We start from the raw sequence: 21,334 nt of genomic DNA on the forward strand, positions 1-21,334 counted from the left end.
ATCCTGCAAGATGCTGGTTGGGGTTTTGTCCTTCCTGGACATTCCACTCTCACTTCTAGCACAGGAATCTCTGCTGCATTGAGATTTCCTCCTCCAGCAAAGTCCTGCCCTGCGGATCACACAGTGATTCGCAAGCTGCTTTGAACAGATAAATCATTTATCTAGCTAAATTTTCATGGACAATCCCACAGGCAGGACAGCTCTGGTGCTCTCCATGTAGCATGGAGCCAGCAGAATGCCACCATTTACAAACATGTCCTGGATAAAAAGGACAAAAAATTCTGAAAGCAACATCAACTTTGCCTCCAGGTCTGCCTTACCCAGAGTGAATTGGACTTGAGAGAACAGCAGAGTCCAAGCTCCCAGGAAAGCCACCAAAAAACAAGCAGTTTTAATATCATGCAAATGACAAAGGGAGAAGGAAATTAGGTGTTTTGAAAGGGGACCAGAACATCTTGTATCAATGTAGAACCCCAATTCAGCAGGAGACAGCCTGACAGGCAGATGTGACAGCACAGAGAGGAGAGCATACAGAAGGAGAAAGAGGCTTAAAACTTCAAAGGATTGTGATTATGGTTTAGATCCTACACAGGTATGGCCTGGACATAAAGGACATCTCCGTGTTCCAAAGTTTTGAGTGGAATTTCAGAGAGGTTTATGGCTTTTGGCACGGTTAAATATTGGGATGTTGGTTAGCCCAAACTGGAGATGTGGTAGGATATGCACCATTAAAACCCCCCCTGATCCCAGTGGGATCCCTGTTCCATGAACTAAGAAAGAGGAGGATCCCTGAATTTGTCTTGTGCAGGAGGAGACACCACCAAGCAGCTCCCACAGGCTGCAGGGATGGGACTTCACTGCACATGAGCAAACATGACCAGCATCATGTACAGATTTGTTCTTCAGACCTAAACAGATTCCTAAGAAGGCTTCTATGTGTGTTTTCACCTGAAGATGCTTCTTTGCATTGTGGCTGTGGTCAGATTAACATTTCCACTACACTGAATGTGACAGTCAAGAAAGATGAATGTCAGCAGCCCAAGCAAGCAGATCAGTCAATGCACAAAACCCAGATAGCTCAACACAAACAAAAGCCAAGAAATGTTAATCTCTCCTGCCACTCTATTTCCACTCCTTTGCTTCTCCATGGCATTTCAGAGCTCAGACATGCCTTGTATTGCCATTAAATGTGAATATTTCAAAAGGTGCTGCATCAACAACTGACAGTAGAGCTGTGTGGCACAACTATAGCAGCAAAGCTGGACCCTTGGCTGGACCAAAGTCCTTCAGAAAGCACTTTTTTCAAATAGGGCACAAGCAGGATTAAACACCAAAGCTCATCCCATTAATAGCCAGAGAAACACCCAACTCTGAACAACCACCTGATATCTGGAACAATTCTGCTGCAGACACTCCCACGTGTGATGGGTCAGCAAACCCCCATATCCCAAATCAAGGGAGAGAGCAAATTCCACATTAAACCAATGGGAGACAGTGAAAATTAAGGACGGGCAGCCCCACCATCATGCCCAGGTGAGAAGCCTGGACCACACAAGCAGCAGCTATAGCAGCAGAACCACAGAATCACAAAATATCCTAAGCTGGAAAGGACTCACAAGGATCATCAAAATCCATCTCCTTGCCCTCCAAGAATCCAGCGTGTGCCTACAGATGCATTGAAGAACTGTTGAACACACACACCAGTCCTGAAAAACCAGCACTGAAAGTTAGGGCAGCAGCTTCCATCTTCTCTTTCCCAGACACCCCAGAGACTCATATTACTTCCTCAATTACTTTGAGGGAAGAGCCAAGAAAAACAAGGCTGTGGTCCAGACATCTCTGCTGAGCCCACAGGGAAGACTGGACAGTAGTTAGAGGATTGCAAACCAGGAATTTGTTCAGAAAGAGAAAAATCCACAGCCTCAGACCTCCCACAGGAGTTGAGTTCTTTCCTCCTCTGTACAAATTTATGTTGTGTCCAGCTGCGAGGCAGAAGTGGCCAAATTGTGATGTGCAGGAGGAAATTGAGCCAACAAGACACCACTGTGCGCTGTGCCTGTGTCTGAAGGAAAGAATTAGGGCTGGGCAGTCCTTCCTGGCTACAGCAGGCACTCAGAAGATTCCTGGGTGTCCAACTGCATGTCCAGCTTGAAAAATCTCCCTCAGCACCTCCAACCACTCCACTCAACCTGTTCTTGCTCAGGTGGAGGAGATGAAAAACTCCTGACATGGAGCCTACACATGGCAGAGGCTAAGCAAACTTCAATGCCACGAGCCAAAGGCAAAGGAGTTAATAAAATAGATTTTGACAGAGACAACCAGGCAGAATGAGATCAATCTCTAAGGCTCCTTCCAATCCAAACCATTCTGTGATTTAGAGCCTAATTATTTCCCATGAGCTGGGCTAAACCAAAAAGAAAGATATGGAGATCTGGACCTGGAGATGCAGCCCCAACAGCATAACCTGAAAAAGCTCTGTCTCCATCATAACCCCACTACAGGATATCCAAGGTGCTGGCTGAGGACACGAGGGAAATTAAGACTTTGCCAACAACTTAAAAAATTCCCTTACAGCAATTCCAAACAGTGCCAAACTCTTGCCAACTAAAAAATAAGAGTGGGTACTCACTAAACCTCACAAATTTCTTTTCCTGACTCACATGCTCCTTGTTTTCCTTCCGTGGAGGATAAACCCTCCCAATTTTCCATTTGAGCAGTGGGATTGAAAATCTTGTACAACCAAGCTCATGTACAAACAAAGCAGCCCTGTAGCTACACCTCAGCTCAGAAATGAGATTAATTGCCACCAGTAAAACTATGATGTTATCTGAAGATCTGCAGGATATATTGGTATTTAATGTATTAAAACAAAGGTGCAGTTACATTAAGTAAAAAGGGGTAGAGTTTCTAAAACACAGAGTTCTATTTTATACCAAAGCTCAGGATTTCTTCAGAAACATCTGCAGGCAGAAACAGGACCAAAAAAAAAGGCCACAGAAGAACTTAATCACACAAGACAGAAAAGCCAAGGTTAGTTTTATCCAGGTCAGGACTTTTCAAAAGTTGGGATTTTGTTTGTTTTGCCCTCATTAGAGGGAAATGCTACTGCAGAAACCATGAAAAAATTATGGGTGGGTTCACAGCTCGTGTCTGTGGCAGTGCACTTCTCCTTGGATAACATCACATCCTTGCAAACCCTGTCAGAGCATTGCCAAAGCTGATCTAACTGGCAGTGACAGAGTCAGAAATCTCTTCCCCATCAAAATCAGTTAAGACATAATAGAAAGTCTATCAACTTCCAGTCCTGTAAATATTAACTTTCAAAAGCTACTGAAAAACACAGCCTTTTGGGTTTTTTAAGGAGAACATTGTTTATCACTTCAATATCATGAGTCAACTTCTCTCCCACCCAACTTTTTTCCTCCCCTTGTTGTCTAATAAGTAATTATAAACTGAAATTTTTAGAGTACATTGCAAATATCCCATCAGCTTGTAGATTGTCCTCCCCCCACCCATATCCATCTCTCACCATGTTTAAGTATCTGCTAAATTAGACAGAAAAGTTTTCCTTTGAATTATGGCTACCCTACAGCCGCAGCAGAGACTATGTAAGGTATTATAAATACAGAATTTTAATTCTTAAAAGGCAATTTGAGCTGTTTATCAGAAATGCCATTTGTGAGAGAAAAAACCACTTAGTCCAGTCAATGCCAACAGCCTCTGCAGGGCAGGTCTGGGAAAACTTTACCTCAGCCAAGAAACAGCACTTAGAACCACGGAATGGTTGGGGTTGGAAGGGACCTTCAAGACCATCCAGTTCCACCCCCTGCTATGGGCAGGGACACCTTCCACCAGGCCAAGCTGCTCAGAGCTCCACCCAAACTGGCCTTGAACAATCTAAGAACCCTTTTCTTCTAAAAATCCCCCACTTTCCTGAAAATAAATGTGGGGAAAATATTTCAGCAGGATTTGTTTCAATAGGACAAGGGGGGATGGCTTTAAGCTAAAAGAATGTTGATTTAGATAAGATATTAGGACAAAATTATTTACAGTGTTGGTGGTAAACACTGGAAAAGGTGGTGGATACCCCGTCCCTGGAAACATTCCAGGTCAGGTTGGATGGGGCTCTGAGCAATGGGATGTGGTTGAGGATGTCCCTGATCATTGGACTTGGTGACCTTTAACAGCTCCTTCTTACCTGAACTATTTCATGATTTGTGTCTTGTAAAGATTTCCAGCACTGAGATTTTGTTTAGCCTGCTTACATTATAGACACAGTAGGGCAAGGAAAAGGAAGGGAAAAAAAAAGAAAAATGGAAGGGCAGGAAGAAAGGAAAATGGAAAAAAGGCAGATCTCTAGACAGTGAGGGAAAAGAAAAGAAGAGGAAAAGGAAGGAAAAGGACAGGGAAATTGATGGGGAAAGGAAGAGGGAAAGAGAAAAAACCACAAGGTTTTTCTTGTCCAATTTACAGGTCAGAGAAAAATGGAAACACCATCTTTCCTCAACTGGCACTGGGAGGATATGGAGCTATTTAAAAATACAGTGATATGCCAAATTTACTAATTCCTACAAAAATCAATGTCCCCAGCCACTGGCTTTTGTTTCCTAATAGAGGCCTTGCATGTGCTTAAGTTAACTGAGCTCTGGTCGATACATGATGTAATTTTATGTATTTTTATTATAAAAATGCCTCCAGTGTGACAAAAGGCTGGTTCTAAGTGCAGGGGAGGATACAGACTGTTCAATGCCCCTGGCAACAGCTTAATGGGAAAGCACAGATATTTTAAATTGCTTTTAAATCACTTCTAGATATTTCACCCCCAAAACTGTAACTTACTGAACAACTACACCTTATTGGGAATGAGCAATGCCAGCAGGCACAGACAATATTTTTCATTTGGCAAAGGTGCTCTAATCCTTTGGAATAATCACACAGAACAGCATTGAAGTTGAACTTTTTCAATTCTCTGCTTGCAGGTTTCCTTTATTTACTTCTGCATTTATTTATTTTTTATGTTCTGTTTAAAAACCAAAATTGATAGATTTCTTTATCTGCTTCCCAGCTGCTCTTTCAAAACAGACAGAGAACACTTTTTTCTAACTTAAAATACAGTCCTAACTCAAAGATTCCCAGGACAAGATCCTTCCTGGCTGGCCAGCTTGAGCCAGAGCAGATCATCTCAGGCAATTACATTGCTGAGGAGACTGGGATTGATGGCATAAACCAAGCTGCAGAAACAACATTAAAACCACAAACATTGATTTAAAACATCTCGAAATGCTGAAATGCTCTCCCTGTGTGACATGCACTGTGCCATGGCCTCTATCCTTCATTATCCTGACCCTCCTTGACTTTATGATCTCTCCTGCCCTGCTATGGGTTGTAGATATCCTGGAAAATGAGAGTGGGAAGCAGAGCTGAATTGGGAAGTCACGAAGAATTTTGAAATTTCATCAACATTTCAAATTTTATAGAAAACCTGTCATTTCAGAAGAGAGTGATGTCCTTTCCCTTGGAATTCATACAACAGATTTGGATAGTGCCACAGGGTTTCCTCCTCTTACTGTTTGATGCTGGGTGAGTATTTTTTTGGGCTCTGGAGATCATTCCTGTGCAATCACTGCTTGTTTGCCTTCCTCTGCTCTGTAGCTGCCAGCACAATCCTCTTCCAAACCTACACACAGCTCAACATTGTGATCCATCTCTGAGGGATGCTGATCACAATGTTGAGCTGTGTGTAGGTCTGGAAGAGCATTTTGTTGTTGGAACAAGAAGATCTGTAATGTCCCTTCCAACCCAAAGCATTTCATGGATTCTGTGATTCCCAGAGTGGCTGCTCTAACACCACCCCTTACATGGTATCTCCATCTTTACATACTGTGAGAGGACAGGGAAAAAGAGGAAATATCCCAACCATGGCTCCACAAAATAACCTCAATTTTGCAGCAAGCAAGCTGGAGGGCTGCCATTTCATTCAGCTGAAATAGAAATGCATTCAGCCTTTTGGATCTCTAAAGGCAGAAGTAACTCACATCAGCTTCTTCCTTTCTGCTCAGGAAAATAAAGGGACATCTGGATTTACTGCTTTTGCTGGTACCTTGCACACACTGTCATCCCAAACCAGCACAGGAACCTGCCTGTGTGAGGGGGAGATGTTTTTAAAGCACACCAAAAAAATCCAAATCTGGCAATAAGGAGCAAACAGAAAGCCGCAAGGCCCAGGGATGCAGATAATTCAAAATATACTGCAAAATAGAGGCTGCAGCCAAAAGGTCTGGCCTGACACAGGACAGATTCACTGGCAGCTCACTGCAGAAATGAAGGTGGTTTCACAGATGTCTCTGCCCTAAGACAAAGAGGCACCTGCTCTTGATTTTGGAACCTGAGTTTCTGTAAAATCCAGGTCAAAAGAGGAACATTAATCCTCATCCTTTAAAAACTTGATGCATAAATAAATAAAATTAAATCCTCAACTCTATCACAGAATCCCCACCACAAATTGGCAGCCATTAGATAGAGGGAGGGCAAGGGCAGTTTCATCTTTCCCCCACCACACTTAAGAAGAAAAAGAGAACATTTTTAGGCTGGAAAAGAGGTCACTAGAGCTGCTGCCATAGTGTGAGATGTGGGAACAACATTAATTTCTATATCCATGTGTTTTCAGGTGCTGGTGCTTGATCCAAACACCTGCACAGCACAGAAAAGCTTCCATCAATCCCTTAATATGCAGTGGAAATTATTCTCAATTTTTGAATATTACAAACATCCAGGAGCTGCCTTTAGCTACTGCAATAACTGTAATTTTACTTCCCTGTATTGCCCTACATCGCAAAGAAAATAAAAATAATAAAATTATAAAATCACAGAATGGTTTGGGTTGGAAGGGATCTTAAAGATCATCCAGTTCCACCCCCTGCCATGGGCAGGGACATCTTCCACTATCCAGGTTGCTCCAAGTCCCATCCAACCTTGGACACTTTAAGGGATGGAGCAGCCACGGCTTTTCTGGGCAACTTTTGCCAAGGTCTCACCACCCTCACAGGGAAGAATTTCTTCCTAATCTCTAATCTAAATCTCCTTTCTGTCAGTTTAAAGCCATTTCCTCTTGTCCTGTCCCTCCATCCCTTGTCCAAAGTCCCTCTCCAGTCCTTCTGAAGCCCCTTCAGGCACTGGAAGGGGCTCTGAGGTCTCACTGGAGCCTTCCCTTCTCTAGGAAAACAGCCCCAACTCTTCCATCCCATCTTCCAAGGAGAGGTGCTCCAGCCTTCTCATTAGAAATCCTTCCTTAACACCCAGGTTTTCCCCATCTGAGGAGCACTCCCAAATCACAAGAAACCCTCCAAGAAACCCTCTTCCCAAGTGGTGCACAGCAGACACCTCCCCGCAGCCCGACACCAGCGCTGGCATCCAACAATGGAAACTTTCCCTCCATTTGCATGCTCGGCTCTGCCAAAAACAAAGCACCCTGCTCAAGTGGGACAACACCTTCCTACTTGCTCAGGGAAGGCCAGGGAATTTGTGCAGTTCCCTGGTGATTTGGAGGCAGCACTTCTCAAGGAAGACAACCAAGCTCAGAGCAGCAACTCAGCGCTAAGGAGCTTAGGAGGGCAGCCCAGGGAATCAGCAATCCCAGCACATCACAGCCACACGGCCTTGCCCACGGCTGTCACTTTGAGGAGAGTTTGCTACACAACCAGCACAGAGATTATCTTGTCCCCTTGCAGGAATGCAAGGATTGAGATGCAGGGGGGAAAGCAGCAGGACGGGAGCTGCAGGCTTTGTGGAGGCGAAGCCAGCTCCGCTCACTGAGCAGGGACCACCACATGGAGGAATTCCGGCCAGAAACCACCCCAGCGCTGGAATGCTGGCCAAGAAAGCGGTTTGAGAAAACACAAAATGTGCCAGCAGCCTGATGACACTGCCCATTGCTCTGAGGGGGGGTGCACTGAATGCCAGGACATTCCCATCAAGGCAGGCGTGGGTAGTTATCAGATTAACCCACCACCCAGGGAGAAGGGATTTTGAGTCACCACAGGGCTCACACCACATGCTGGATTTTGGGTCACCACAGTGTTCACACCACATGCTGGCAGCTGGGAGAGCCACACGAGGGTGTTGCATAATGGCTCTTTTTCCTTTCCACACACACTCAGTGGCATCCCACAGAGCAGTGCCACAACCAGGGATCTCCTGTGTGGTGAGCACACGGAGCAGCTTGCTGAGAGCCAATTCCACCAGGAGTTCACAAAGAATCATGGAATTGTTTAGGTTGGAAAAGACCTTTAACATCACCAAGTTCCACCATTAACCAAGCACTGACTGCAAAGGCCAACACTATGCCATGTCTCCACATGCCTGTCACTACTGGAATTAAATACACATCGCACTGCAACATGTCACAGACATATTTTATGAAAAATCCTTTTACTGGGATCTTTTCCCCTGAGAAGCTTCAGCTTCCCCATGTTTTGCTGCTTTGGAATGTGATCACGAGAACTGTTTACCCAGCATGTGAATTGTTTTTACCTGATGACCAATGACAGCCACCTGTGTCGAGGCTGTGAGCAGTCACAAGATTTTAGGATCGTTCCATTCCTTCCCTTTCAAGCCTTCTGATGAAAGACTTTCTTCTATATTTTAGTATAGTTTTATTATATCATTTTCTTTTAATATGATATATATAATAAAATAATAAATCATCCTCTTGAAACATGTAGTCAAGATTCTCATCTCTTCCCTCGTCCTGGGACCCCTGTGAGCACCACCACACGTGCCACATCCATACACCTGTTAAATCCCTCCAACACTTCCTTGGGCAGCCTGTTCCAATGCTTGGCAACTCTTTTGGTGAAGAAATTATTCCTAATATCAAATCTAAACCTCCTCTTGTGTCACCATCATATTTTCTGAAAAATCCCTTCACCAGGATTTCTTCTCCTGGGAAGCTGAGAAGTCTCAGAGGAAAAATGAAAACAATAATTATCTGATCTGCTTCTCCCATATTTTGCTGCTTTGGAATGTGGTTGGACATTGTTTCCAACTGGTCACTGTTTGATTGGTTTCATGTGAATTGTTTTGACTTAATGACCAACCACGGTCCAGCTGTGTTGAGGCTCTGGAAAGAGTCACAAAATTTTCATTATTATCTTTTAGCCTTCTGTCTGTATCCTTTCTCTATTCTTTAGTATAGTTTAGTATAGCATTCTTTAATATAATATAAATCATAAAATAATAAATTAGCCTTCTAAGAACATGGGGTCAGATTCTCAATTCCTCCTCCATTTGGGGAACTCAGAAAATATCACACCCTGCCACCACTTGAGGCCATTTCCTCTTGTCCCATCACCAGCTTTGAGCCCTTCTTTGTGCCCTTGGACAAAGCACCCAGGTCCTTCACACCCCCGAAGACAAAATCAGCGTGTGTGCTCATGAAAAGCAGTATTTGTGAGGTTCACCACTGACACCTGAAGAGATCAGAAGGTTGGGACAAGGAGAAAATGCAATGAGATCTAACAAGGACCTGGGCACAATGAGGACATCAACACATGGATGTTTCATCTCCATTTGTTTTAAAGGCTTATTTTATGGATAGTTGTGTGCACACAGATGTACATTTATGACTGATAAAAACACAGCTTTTCCAATTACTGTGCCTATAACTGAAAGCACCAATGACCAGCCAGAGACAAAGACAGAAAACCACTCAGTGACACACAAAAAGTTTGAGCAGTGAGGCTGATGCTGGACACAAATCCAGGCACCAGCTTAGCCCCAGTCAACCTCTCTTACTTGCATCACCTGAATGGCTGAAGCACGGGTCAGCCCAGTTGAACAGAGTCCCCAGGGGGAGCCTGCTGGTCTACTTAGCAAGGAGTGGCCTCTCCAGACCTCAGCAGCCTCTGGCAAACACTTGGTGATGTGGATGAAGGGCTGGGGCCAGGGAGCACCTTGTGCTTGTGCCCTGTACAGCCCTTCCAGCACAAGTGCCTTCACCAGTGCTCACCCAGCACAGAGCATGAAAAAGCTCAAAACAACTCCACTGCCTGGACTTGCAGGGTATCAGGAGGTGAAGAAGAACAAATCTGAGCAGGGAGAGATTTGGACTCTCAGCTGTAATGATGTCCTTCTATAGCTTTGCTCCCAAAGCTAACAACAGTGAGGTTTTCAGGAGCATTCCACACCCAACTTAAGAGTGTGTGGCTCTTCCCTAAGGGTTTCCATCCACTTTTCTCATCATGCAGCAGATAGACAGGGAGAGCAACAGACCCCTGGTACACATGGGGTGAGGAGAGGGTGATCAACAAGTGTGCAAAAGCACAAATTCAACACAGGGACCGTGACAGGACTGACAGGTTAACAAATTGATGGGGACTAAAATGTTGTCAATACAGCAAAGGACCACCGTGAGAGCTGGGGATAGAGATCCTGAGCCCAGCATGGCTGACACCATCAGTGCAGCTCCCAAAACACCACAGGACTTTCACATTCATCACACTTGGTGCTTTTTACAATTCACTCCACCACCACCAATGCCCTGCACTGGGTGACTCCAGGTCCAGCAAGAGCAAGACTGGTCAGAGACACAGAAATGCCACAAGAGTTATTTCCCCCCTCACTGCTGAAACAATCTGCTCCATCACCTGGCTAATTACAGCTTTTTTTTTTTCTTTTTCATTGTCCAGGTTGTTCCCAGAGGCCACACTCCCATGTACCTGCTCCTTTCTGCCACACAGAACAAACTGCACATGAAAGTAAGAAATGGGAAGAGAAAACCATAAAGCTGAGAAAAGATGCCCTCAGTAAAATTTGTTTTAAAGCACAACTAGCTGGTACTGAAAGCCAAATCCTCTAGTTTTCAGCCCAGACCCGTGTGGGAGGATAATTTGTGTTCTCTCTCCCGAGCCAGGTGTGGTGCTTGGGGACTATTCAGGACAGCAGTAACACCACTAAAGCTCTGGGCTCAGTCCTGCTGGGAGCAGATCCAGGGGAATGAGCACTGGGATTTTGGGAAACATCACCTGTATCAAAGGGGACACCCATCACACTGATTCAGCACCAGTGCTGCCACAGGGGACAAGAAGATTACACAAAGCACTGCTCCCTCCCCAAACATGAATCAGTTTCTGTCTCCAGGATCACTGAGAAGGAGTCCTATAAACCTCCCTATGCCTCCAAGGGGAGGTAAACCAGGTGGGAGGGACAGGATAATCCCAAAAAAAAGCCAGTGGAACGTGGCTGTGGCTGTGCTGCCCACAAATGGATCTGCCACAGCTGGATCTGCTGCTGGAGCAAGAAGCAATTTCCCTGGGAGGGGACACATGAACATCCTAACAGTGTGACATGGACCAGCTCTCCCCTGCTTGCTTTTCACACTGCCCAGGAGACCAACAAGGCTTTGCCACCCTGGCAGGAGTTTCCAAGATGAGTAACATGAAGTTTAACCTGAAGACCTAGAACCTGAAGATCTAGAACCTGAAGATCTGCAGAACAATACCATTTTCAGTGATTTCAAGGAATTTGGGGATGGATTATTTGGTAGGGCTTGTAGTTTCAGGGTGATGGTTTCAAACTGAAAGAGGGTAGGGGTTCAGGTGAGATAAAAGATTTTGGAAAGGCACAAAAATGTTGCCCACAGTGATGCCCCATCCCTGGAAAGATTCAAGGTCAGGTGGGATGAGGCTCTGAGCAAGCAGATGAAGTTGGAGATTTCCCATCATTGGACATCTCACTGCTCATTGAAGGGAATTATATTTTATGACCTTCAAAAGTTGTTCCCAACCCAGACTATTCCACGATTCAAATTCTGCCTGGCATCCTTAGGCACCCAAGTTTCAAAGCACTGCATTCTCCATGTTTATTTTATTCCTGTGCATGGTTTGCTCCAGAGATAAAGTCATGAAACCAGCAAAGGATAAAGACAATGAGAACACAGGGAGAACATGAAAATATGGCCAAAGCTCTGAGACAACTCCTGGATAAGGTTGCTTTCCATATGAATGAAGATAAAGCAACTCATTCCAAAAGGGAGTGAAACTCCTATAAAATGAAAGTCATGGGGAAAAAAAAGGTTTCTCAAGGGAAAAATTTTATTTGCATCTGCCTGAGCCCCATGATTCCACGTTCAGGTGACCCTCTCCTGAAGAGATGCTCTTACCAGCTGCTTCCCAAGTCCTGCTCTCCTGGGCACACAAGAATTTCTTCTAATCTGGAAGAAAAAGTAAGACAACTGATAAGTACTGGGAAAAAAAAAATTCACTGTCATGGTCAAGGACATGACAACCAAGAGCTCTGATATCCAGGCACATTCTGAACTGAGCTGCAGGAACAGGTACAAAAACAACTGTTGGTTCCTCAAAACATCACAGCTCAGCATGGGAACAGCACCTCCTTTTCCAAAGAAAGTTGATATGAATCTTTAAAATTCCTAGAAGGTTTCAATATTTCCAGCTTAGCAACAGTACTAAAGTAGGGGGTTGAAATTGTTTGCAGAACACCTGCAAAAATAATAAATTATATTAAAACCTTATAAAAAATTACAAAAAAAAAAAACCAAAAAAACCCCACAAATTAAAATCTTCAATGGAAAAGGATAATCCCTTGTTTAAGTGTCCAGTTTTGCTGTGGGAGGAGCACTCTGGCCACAATCCAGTTGAGCATTTCAGTGTGTCAGATCTGAGAGAAGAGGGAGAACCCTGCTGAATCAAGGTCTTGGCATTTCTCACCGGCTGCTTGTTTCTCTCTCCTGCTGGCCTTCAAACACGTACACACACTCCTACCTTCCAAGAATTTCCCATTTTAGCTTTTATTCTAGAAACAACACCCCCTGGTTACAAAAGCAGCCGATTTTGCTGCCAGGAAAAAGCACTTGTAGAACCCCAAGGGGCAGGTCCTGCATTAGATGAGCACCAGGCAGCTCTCAAGAGCTCACAAAAGGCATTTTAATTAATATTCCTGCTTGCGTTGCTCAATTAACACCAGTGAGGAAGCCCTTCACACACTGCCTTCAGCTCTGGTCACTGTGGGCTGAACACTTTGATAATCCTTTTGCATTTATAAATGCTTCCTATACAAATGGCTTATACTTCCTATATGCATGCTGTCTACAGAAAGCTCAGTTAAGAAAAAAAATCTAAAAAAAAAAAAAAAAAAAAAAAAAAAAAAAAAAAAAAAGTGCAATTTCCCCAGAGAGAGAAATTCAGAGATAAAATTGCAGCAATGATTTATATCTGCCCAGAGGAGCAGAGCAGCAATCCCAGCCCTTGGTGACCTCTGTGCAAACACACCAAGCCAATTACACACTGTGACAGAGGATTTTCTTGTTGCTCGGAGTGAGAAACATCAAAAAGTGGTGCAAGTAGTGAGTGTGTGCTGCTGAGCAGGCTGGGGACAACCAGCCTCGAGGTTTAATCAAGATTTGGATGCAGTTATGTGAGGGGTTTTGTAAACACTGGTCTTATGGAGTTGTTACATCTGGAGGATGTAATTCCCACTGACCTGCCCGGTTAACCTATGGAAATCACCACAGGGCAACTCAGCTCAATCCTCCCACTCCTTCCCTTCTTGTTTCCCTTCAGATGAGTGCTAATCCACCTCATCCTTCAGTGTCCCACACTTGGGACATGCCCAGCAGCACTTCTATGTCCTTTGGCATGATAAAAGGCAAAACACAAACCTTTTACAGGCACCAGTCATAGCCAGCAGCTGACAGAAGAAATGCTCTCAGCTTCCCAGAGTTACAGAATAATTTAGGTTAGAAAAGACCTTTCAGACCCACTAGTTCAACTACTAAGTACTGCCAAGGCCACCCTAACCTATGTCCCCAAGTGCCACATCCACACATCTTTAAATACTTCCAGGAATGGTGACTCAACCATGTCCTTGGGTAGCCTCTTCCAATGCTTGAAAAACCTCTCAGTGAGGAATTTTTTCCTTAGATCAAATCTAAACCCCCTTGGTGCAAGCTGAGACTATTTCCTCTTGTCCTGTCACTTGCTGCTTGGGAAGAGTGGGCAGGACATGGTGATGTGCAGACCCCTGGTTTGGCTCATGAAATCCTGGTTCCAGCTTCTTGTTGAGCCACACCATCACTGCTCAGGTTATAAGGATGCTTTTTCTCCTGGACATCCCAGAGCCCCTTTCCTTCACCCTGTTTCTTTAGGAAAAAAAAACAAAACCAAAAAACCCCAAAAAACCCCAAAAAACCAAAAAAAAAAACAAAAACAAAAACAAAAAAAAAAAAAAAAAAAAAAAAAAAAACCAAACCAAAACAAAAAACCCCTAAAAACAAAAACCAGGGGCTGAGAGCTGGGCATTTGTGACTTGACAGGCCATTCTTTTCTGGTCCAGAAAAAAAAAAAATTTAAAAAAATATTATAAGAGGTGCATTTAAGTCTGGATTTTAACCATCATAGGCTCACTGTCCTTATTTCCTGCAGGGTATCGCTCAGAGTAGCCAAACCCCAGGTGATTCCAGCAGGAGAAAGAAATACAGCAGCAGGTACTTCAGAGGATTCAAAACTCAGCTCATCCTACCAGTGCCCACAAGGACACTGAAATTCCAGATCCCATCTGCTCCCCAAAAGAGGAAGTTATCCCTCCTCCTGAGATGTTTACAAGGGGAAAACTCGGAGATCAGTTTTACAGAAAACCACCTCAACTTCCCAGCTGGTGCTTTGAGTCTTCCCCAGTCTGCTCCATCCATGCTGTGCATTCCATCGTCTGCTTGGAACTGAGATGGGAGCATCCTTTTCTAACACCCCAGCTTAATAATTAGGCACAAGCCTAATTATTATACTTAGTGCATTTTGGGGAGTTTTGCCTGTTTCTGTATTTGTTTGAAGAATTCAACCATGGGGCAAAACAATTTCTGCCTGCACTAAGAGAGGAAACACTCCTGACTGTTTAGGTGAGATTAATTTCAGGATTGTGGCCAGACTGAGGAAATTGGTGGCAGAAATCCTTCATAGCTGGATAATGAGGTTGTGGCTTTATGAGTAATTCTCCTGAGTTATGTGCCTGGCACCTTGGGTGTGGGTGACACATTCCTTCCTCCCCTCCATTTTTTGAATGGGAAATGTCATCCAAGTGCACAAACACAGTATTTATTAAAAAAAAAAGTAAAAATAGCAACAACACAGCTCATGAGGTGGAGGCACAGATTGCATCTCACTTGTACGATGTACAATCAGCTGCTGTCTGGAGGAATTTCCCTGCTGGGTTCTCCAGGAATATCCCCAAACCCCATCACAACTGTGATGTTCCCAATATTCCAAACATCTAAAGAGCCTCTGGGCTGGAAATCAGGACAGCACCAAGCCAAATCAACAAAACCACTCCCCTGAACACCTCTGTTGTACCAATATTTTTGATATGGAGAGATTAATCCAGGCTTCCTCACTTCCTGCTGCTGAGCCACCTCACATCCACACCCATGGTCCTGCAGTATTCCTCCTCCCAGCCCAAAATGGCATCCCTGGATTGCAACCAGCTCCCCCTTTTTGAGCAAGCAAAGGCTTTCACATGGAGGTCACCTTAAGTTTTAATGCTGCCAAAGCTGAGCTGCAAGGAAATTAGAGAGGAGGAAGGGCAGCATTTTTGTGGAGATGCCTCTGCACCAGCTGGAGCCATCATCTTCCATTACTCAGCTCCTTTTTGGGAATTCTCCATGCCCTCCCCTCTAATGACAGTTCCTGCTGTCTTTAGAGGGGAGGGCATGGAGAATTCCCAAAAAGGCACGTCCACCCTGCTTCTCTTGGAGGATGAATGAGCAGATGGGACCAGTGGAAGATGGATGAACTCCACAACTGGAGTCCTTCCAATCCAGTAACTCCCACTCAAAAGATGCAAAGATCCTTCAGGGGTCAGAACCTTTTTTTAGAGGTAGGAACAGGATCAAGGAAGACATGCAGGTGGTTACTGAGAGGCTGTGCAGACTAACTCATGTCTGCATGGTTGGTTTTACCATTCCCAAATTCCTGCTTTGCTTGCTTATTCCCCAGCCAACCCACTGCACTGTAACAGCAAAATAAGCACAATCCTGGAGAGTTTTGAAATTAATATGATGGGCTTGCAAGCATCTTCCATCATGCAGAGCTAAAATTAAAATGTACACCCGCCCTCGCCTCACTCCTTGAAATGCACCAGGCAGAAACTTCCCTGTGTCACATCAAGACTCCAACAGCTGAAGGAGTTAATGGAAAACTGAATTTCCAGCTGCTACCAGGCTTCAGAGCAGGGTTCCAGCCCCACCACCACATCTGCTCCAGCAGACCAACCCCTGCCTGAGACACAGCAAAGATGATTTAGAGCAGCTTCCTCCATCACAGGGCTGACCATCATCCTCCAGTATAAATGGCTATGAGAGAACCAAGGGAATGGTGGTTTCCAGACATTTTGGAGAAGGAAAAGGCAACCATGAGGTTTTCTCATGAAAAATTTGCTGAAGAGTTCATGAGTGTTCTGCCTGCACCATCACACTGAAATCAGAGAAGTGAAAAACAGAAACCAGAAGAGAATTCATTCAATTTCTGCAAAAACCTCAGGGGACAGCTGGGAGCAAACACAAAGTTCAGGGACAACCCCACAATGACACTTCATGAGGCATCCCAAAGGAGAAAAAGCTTCCGAGAATCACAGAATCACAGAATGGTTTGGTTGGAAGGACCTTAAAGAACATCTTGGTCCAAGCCCCTGCCATGGGCAGGGACACCAGACCAGGTTGCTCAAGCCCTGTCCAAACTGGCCTGGAACACTTCCAGTGATGGAAAATCCACAGCATTTTTGGGAAATATGTTCCAGTGCTCCCAACCCTCACATGGAAAAATTTCTTCTAAATATCTAATACAAACATGGCCTTTTTTCAGTCCGAAGCCATTCCCTCTTGCTACTCCATGCCCTTGTCCAAACTCTTTCTCCGGTCTCTTGGAATCCCTTTAGGCACTGGAAGGGGTTCTCAGCTTTCCCTGGAGCTTTCCTGTCCTCAGGCTGAACAACCCCAGCTCTCTCAGCCTGTCTCCGTAGCTCCAGTCCTGTGATCAGATTAGTGTCCCTCCATCTGAACCACCTGGGGAAACATCTCCACCCTCAATGCAACATCAACAGAGAGGTTTGGGGCAAAGACCTAACACTGAGCTACCAGACCAGGGCAAACCCCTGACATCTGAGCTACAGCTGGTCCTACACTGCAGTTCCAGCTCAGATGAGCAGTTCTATCAGAGGGACAGACCCTGACTCACAGCCCTGAAATCACTGTGAAAACCTTGCTCATCAGCAAGGCACCAACATGGCAAGTCAAGACATTCCCAAGGTCTTGCCGCAAACCCAAACTGATTTTTCTTTTCCTCATGCACATGGCTGACATTTCCTTTGTGGCTCATCACACCATCAGGACCACAGGAAGAAAACCAACACCCTCTCACACCTTCTGGGAGAGCAAACACAGCTGCCTGCCCTTGATAGCAATTTTGGGGTTGAAATTCAGATGCAGATTGCTGCCAAAACAACCACTCTGGGGGAGCTGTTGCTTTTTCTCTTGAGACACAGAGACACTTTCCATTTCTTCCCTCCCCTTACTTCTACTGATTTTACTGGATTTCTTAGAGAAGGGAACAGCAATTGCATGACTCAGAGGGAGAATCATCTTCTACCCAGCACAGAAATGCTCACGTGCACTCAAGGAGCTGGGTGAGACACAGACTTTTGTCCCAGGCCATGGTATCAGACTGGCAAAGGTCTGTCGTGTGCCCAGAAGGAAACACAGGCAAGAGAAGAAGCACCAGCACCAAGAGTCAAAGGCTGAAATTGCAGGGATGTGATGAACAGAAAGAGGCTTCCTCCAAGAAACCACCAAGCCAAACATGAAAGTCCTCATCCCATGTGCAGAGGAGGTCACAGGAGGAAAAATCTGCAACTTTCTGCATGGAAGAGGCTGTGTGGGATCAGGACAGGATGATCAATGTGGTCAAGGGATAAAAACCATGCCCAGGAGCAAAGTGAAAGCAACAACCCTTAGTGATGCCCCCAATATCTCATCTACCATGCTGATTTGCCTTCTTCACGTGCTTTAAACTTTTGGAACACACCTCCAGAAAAAGTTGTGATTGACTGGAATATGTTTTCCATATGTTTTCCATCCACTTTTACTGGATTTTTATGGTGGTGCCCAAATATTTAATTGCTGAAAAGGTGGAGTGAGGGTTGACAGGGCACATGATGAAAAATACCAGGAGAAGAGATGGCTCCTCTGACACAGGAAGAGAGGTCTGGAAACAGCTTCTAGAATTAAACAAAAGTCTTGCCATAGGAACAAGAACATGATCCCTTGCAAAACTGCAAAATTCACTTGATGGTGTGCAGATATTTACAGCCCCCAGGGCTGTTTTCACAGTTATGGTTCCTTCTTATCCCTAATACAGCTGGCAGCAACACGTGTAGGATCTGGAGACTCTATGCAGGGGAAGACAACTCATAAAGGCATCAGTGCATTTCAGCAAGGCCTTCAGAGTCAGTTATCTGATGTTTCAGGCTTCGCTGATGGCATTTATGAGCTTAAAAATGTATATAAGGCTTCAACATCCTCTCCCAGCCGCTCTCTTTAGGATGCAAATGCAGCTTAACACAATTAGGCAGGACAGAAAGCCCAGACATTTTACAGGATCAACTGCATTCCAGTTGTCAGGGGAAATAAAGAGACACCAGCTCAACAGACAGGCTGGACAAAAGCCTGTTTTCATCTCTGGATGGTTTTCAGACAGTGCAAGGAGGAAGAGCCTTTTTCCAAAAGGCATCAAGCCCTGCTACAGCTCTGCATGGGGGAAAAATTGCTAAAAATTAATCAAATAATCCAGTATTTGTTAGCAAGAAAATACAAATTAAAAATTATTTTTTTAAAACCTCATCTTTAAAACTGGTGAAAACCAAAACTCAAATAAAGTTGCTTGAGCAGGGAACTTTCCTCCATTTACAGATGTAAATAAAGCAGGAAGTAAATGAAGGAGGGTGGGTTTGGATCAGATATTGAGAAGAAATTCTTTACAGTAAGTGTGGTGAGGCCCTGGCACAGGCTGCACTGAGAGGCTGAGGACTTCCCATCCCTTAAACTGTTCAGGGCCAGGCTGTATGGGACTTGGAGCAACCTGGGGTAGTGGAAGGTGTCCCTGCCCATGGCAGTAAGATTGGAATAAGATGATCTTTAAGGTCCCTGTCCATCCAAACCATTCCACGATTTTGTGATTCTCTGTGTTATCTGAAACTCTCAACATCAGGACAGAAAAGAGAGAGGAGAGAGAGAAAGAGAAAGCTCTCAGTGTGAGGGTTCTGGAAGCTCAAGGTTTTTATTTCCACTGCTCAAGGATCAGAATTGAGAAGCTGCCAAAGTGTCTGGAGGTACCTTGAGACACTTCCCATCACGACTGCTCTTTCAAAGGAGAAGCAATGCGAAAGTGGCAGGAAGTATATATTTCTATATAATTTGTTATCTTTCACAGAAAAATCAATCATCCCTAATTCTAGGTATTTATTTTTTTCTATTAAAAGACCTAAATAAAGCGTTTCTGTTATTGCAGACTGCCATTAAAAATATAAATTAAAAGAAACAGATTTATTAATTAAATCTTCTGAAGCATCTCTACTATGAAGACAGGATGAGAGAGTTGGTGCTGGAGAAGGCTCCAGGCAGAGCTTAGAGCACCCTTTGAGTCCTCTAGGACTCAAGAGAGGAAGAGAGCCGGAGAGGAATTTTGGACAAGGGCATGGAGTGACAGGACAAAGGGCAATGGCGTTAAGCTGAAAGCAGAAAGATTTGGATTAAATTTAGGAAGAAATTCTCTACCATGAGGATGGTGAGGCCCAGCACAAGCTGCCTAGAGAAGGTGTGGATGCTCCATCCCTGGAAGTTCCAGTCAAGTTAGATGGGGCTTGGAGCAACCTGGAATAGTGGAAGGTGTCCCTGCCCATGGCAGGGGGTGGAACTGGATGATCTTTAAGGTCCCTTCCAACCCAAACCATTCTGAGATTCTATTAACGATTTTTGGAACTGGATTATCTTTAAGGTCCCTCCCAAGGTCCAAACCATTCTGTGATTCCGTTAATGATTTTTGGATCTACCCATGAAGTCCCCAGTGATTCTAAAAGACCTTTAGGCGGCAACAGAAACATTGACAAGATTATTTCTAGGAAAAATTCAAAACAACTTCTGCTTCTCTTCCTAAACAACAGGATCAGGAGGCTCTCAGAAATCATCAGTTTTGCAGCTCTATCCCTGCAAGAGGGAGATGGAAAACCACCTGAGCACAGGTACAAGGTGCCAGGTGCTGATTTTGCACACCTGACATGCTGAAGCTGCTTGGACCATCCCTCCACACCTCTGTGCCTCCATCTCCCACCCTAAATCCTGCACCACAGCCCTGACCTTTGGGCAGTGCTTTAAGACCTCTGGGTCTGTTACACAAGCTCAGGTGTTGCCACTTCAAGTCCAGGTAATCCAACACAAATCACTGCAGAGAGATAACAGCATGGCCTATCTGAAAATAGACAGAAATCCCCATCAAAAACATCTAAGTCGTCATGATAGAAAAATAAATCCAGGCAGATTGTTGCTCTCATTGTATGAATCATCATGTTGTTATAGCAACTTCATATCTGCACCCAATCTGAAAACCAAGCACAGCTGAAATAATATAACAGCATTAAGTTAAAATGATATATAACAAGACAAAAATGGATCGGCTCGATCTCTGAGGAGCACCCACACTTCCTTCTCACCCTCTTCCCTGCCTTTGGAAACATTGCTTTGCTGTATTTAAACAATAGATAAAAAAACAGCCCAGACTTGGAGCTCATGGAGAAGAGGAACCCTATAATGAGCTTTTGAATTCAGGAAGAATCTTCAAAATGAAGAATCACAGAATTGTGGAATCAAAGAATCATTTAGGTTGGAAAGGACCTTAAAGATAATTTTGCTCCAGCCCCTCTGGCATAGGCAGTGACATTTTTCACTTGTTTTAAATAAAAACAAGTGCAATTCCCAGTTACAACCACCAGACCCAGCCAACTGCCCCTATTGCTTCCATGCACTCCAAAATTCATGAATTGAATGAATTACATAAATTTTATAAATTTTTTATCTTTATTTTTAATTCATGCAATGCAGGACATATAAAAATATATATGTACATTGTGTCTTGCTCTGTTCAGGAGTCTTGAGCAGAGATTCCAGCTTGAACAGAATATTTAGAAGCAAGAAAGGGGATGCACAAGTTCTAGCTTTAAAACTGCAGGTCTGTGAGGTGATTTTATTGCTGGAGAAAAAGCGAAAAGTGTCACCAAGGTTCTT

The 21,334-nt window shown here is 44.3% G+C and overlaps 1 protein-coding gene across 2 annotated transcripts in view; it reads right to left on the bottom strand.

Annotated features, from left to right (window-relative positions):
- TSNARE1 (t-SNARE domain containing 1) overlaps positions 1-21,334 on the bottom strand; it is a 472,330-nt gene that overhangs the window by 415,613 nt on the left and 35,383 nt on the right. For both annotated transcript variants that reach the window (XM_059478742.1, XM_059478733.1), the window contains exon 3: positions 12,158-12,208. The gene's annotated coding sequence lies outside the window, so the exon portion shown is untranslated. The remainder of the gene's footprint in view (positions 1-12,157; positions 12,209-21,334) is intronic.

Source organism: Ammospiza nelsoni, chromosome 1, assembly GCF_027579445.1.
Source record: "Ammospiza nelsoni isolate bAmmNel1 chromosome 1, bAmmNel1.pri, whole genome shotgun sequence".
NCBI lineage: Eukaryota > Metazoa > Chordata > Aves > Passeriformes > Passerellidae > Ammospiza > Ammospiza nelsoni.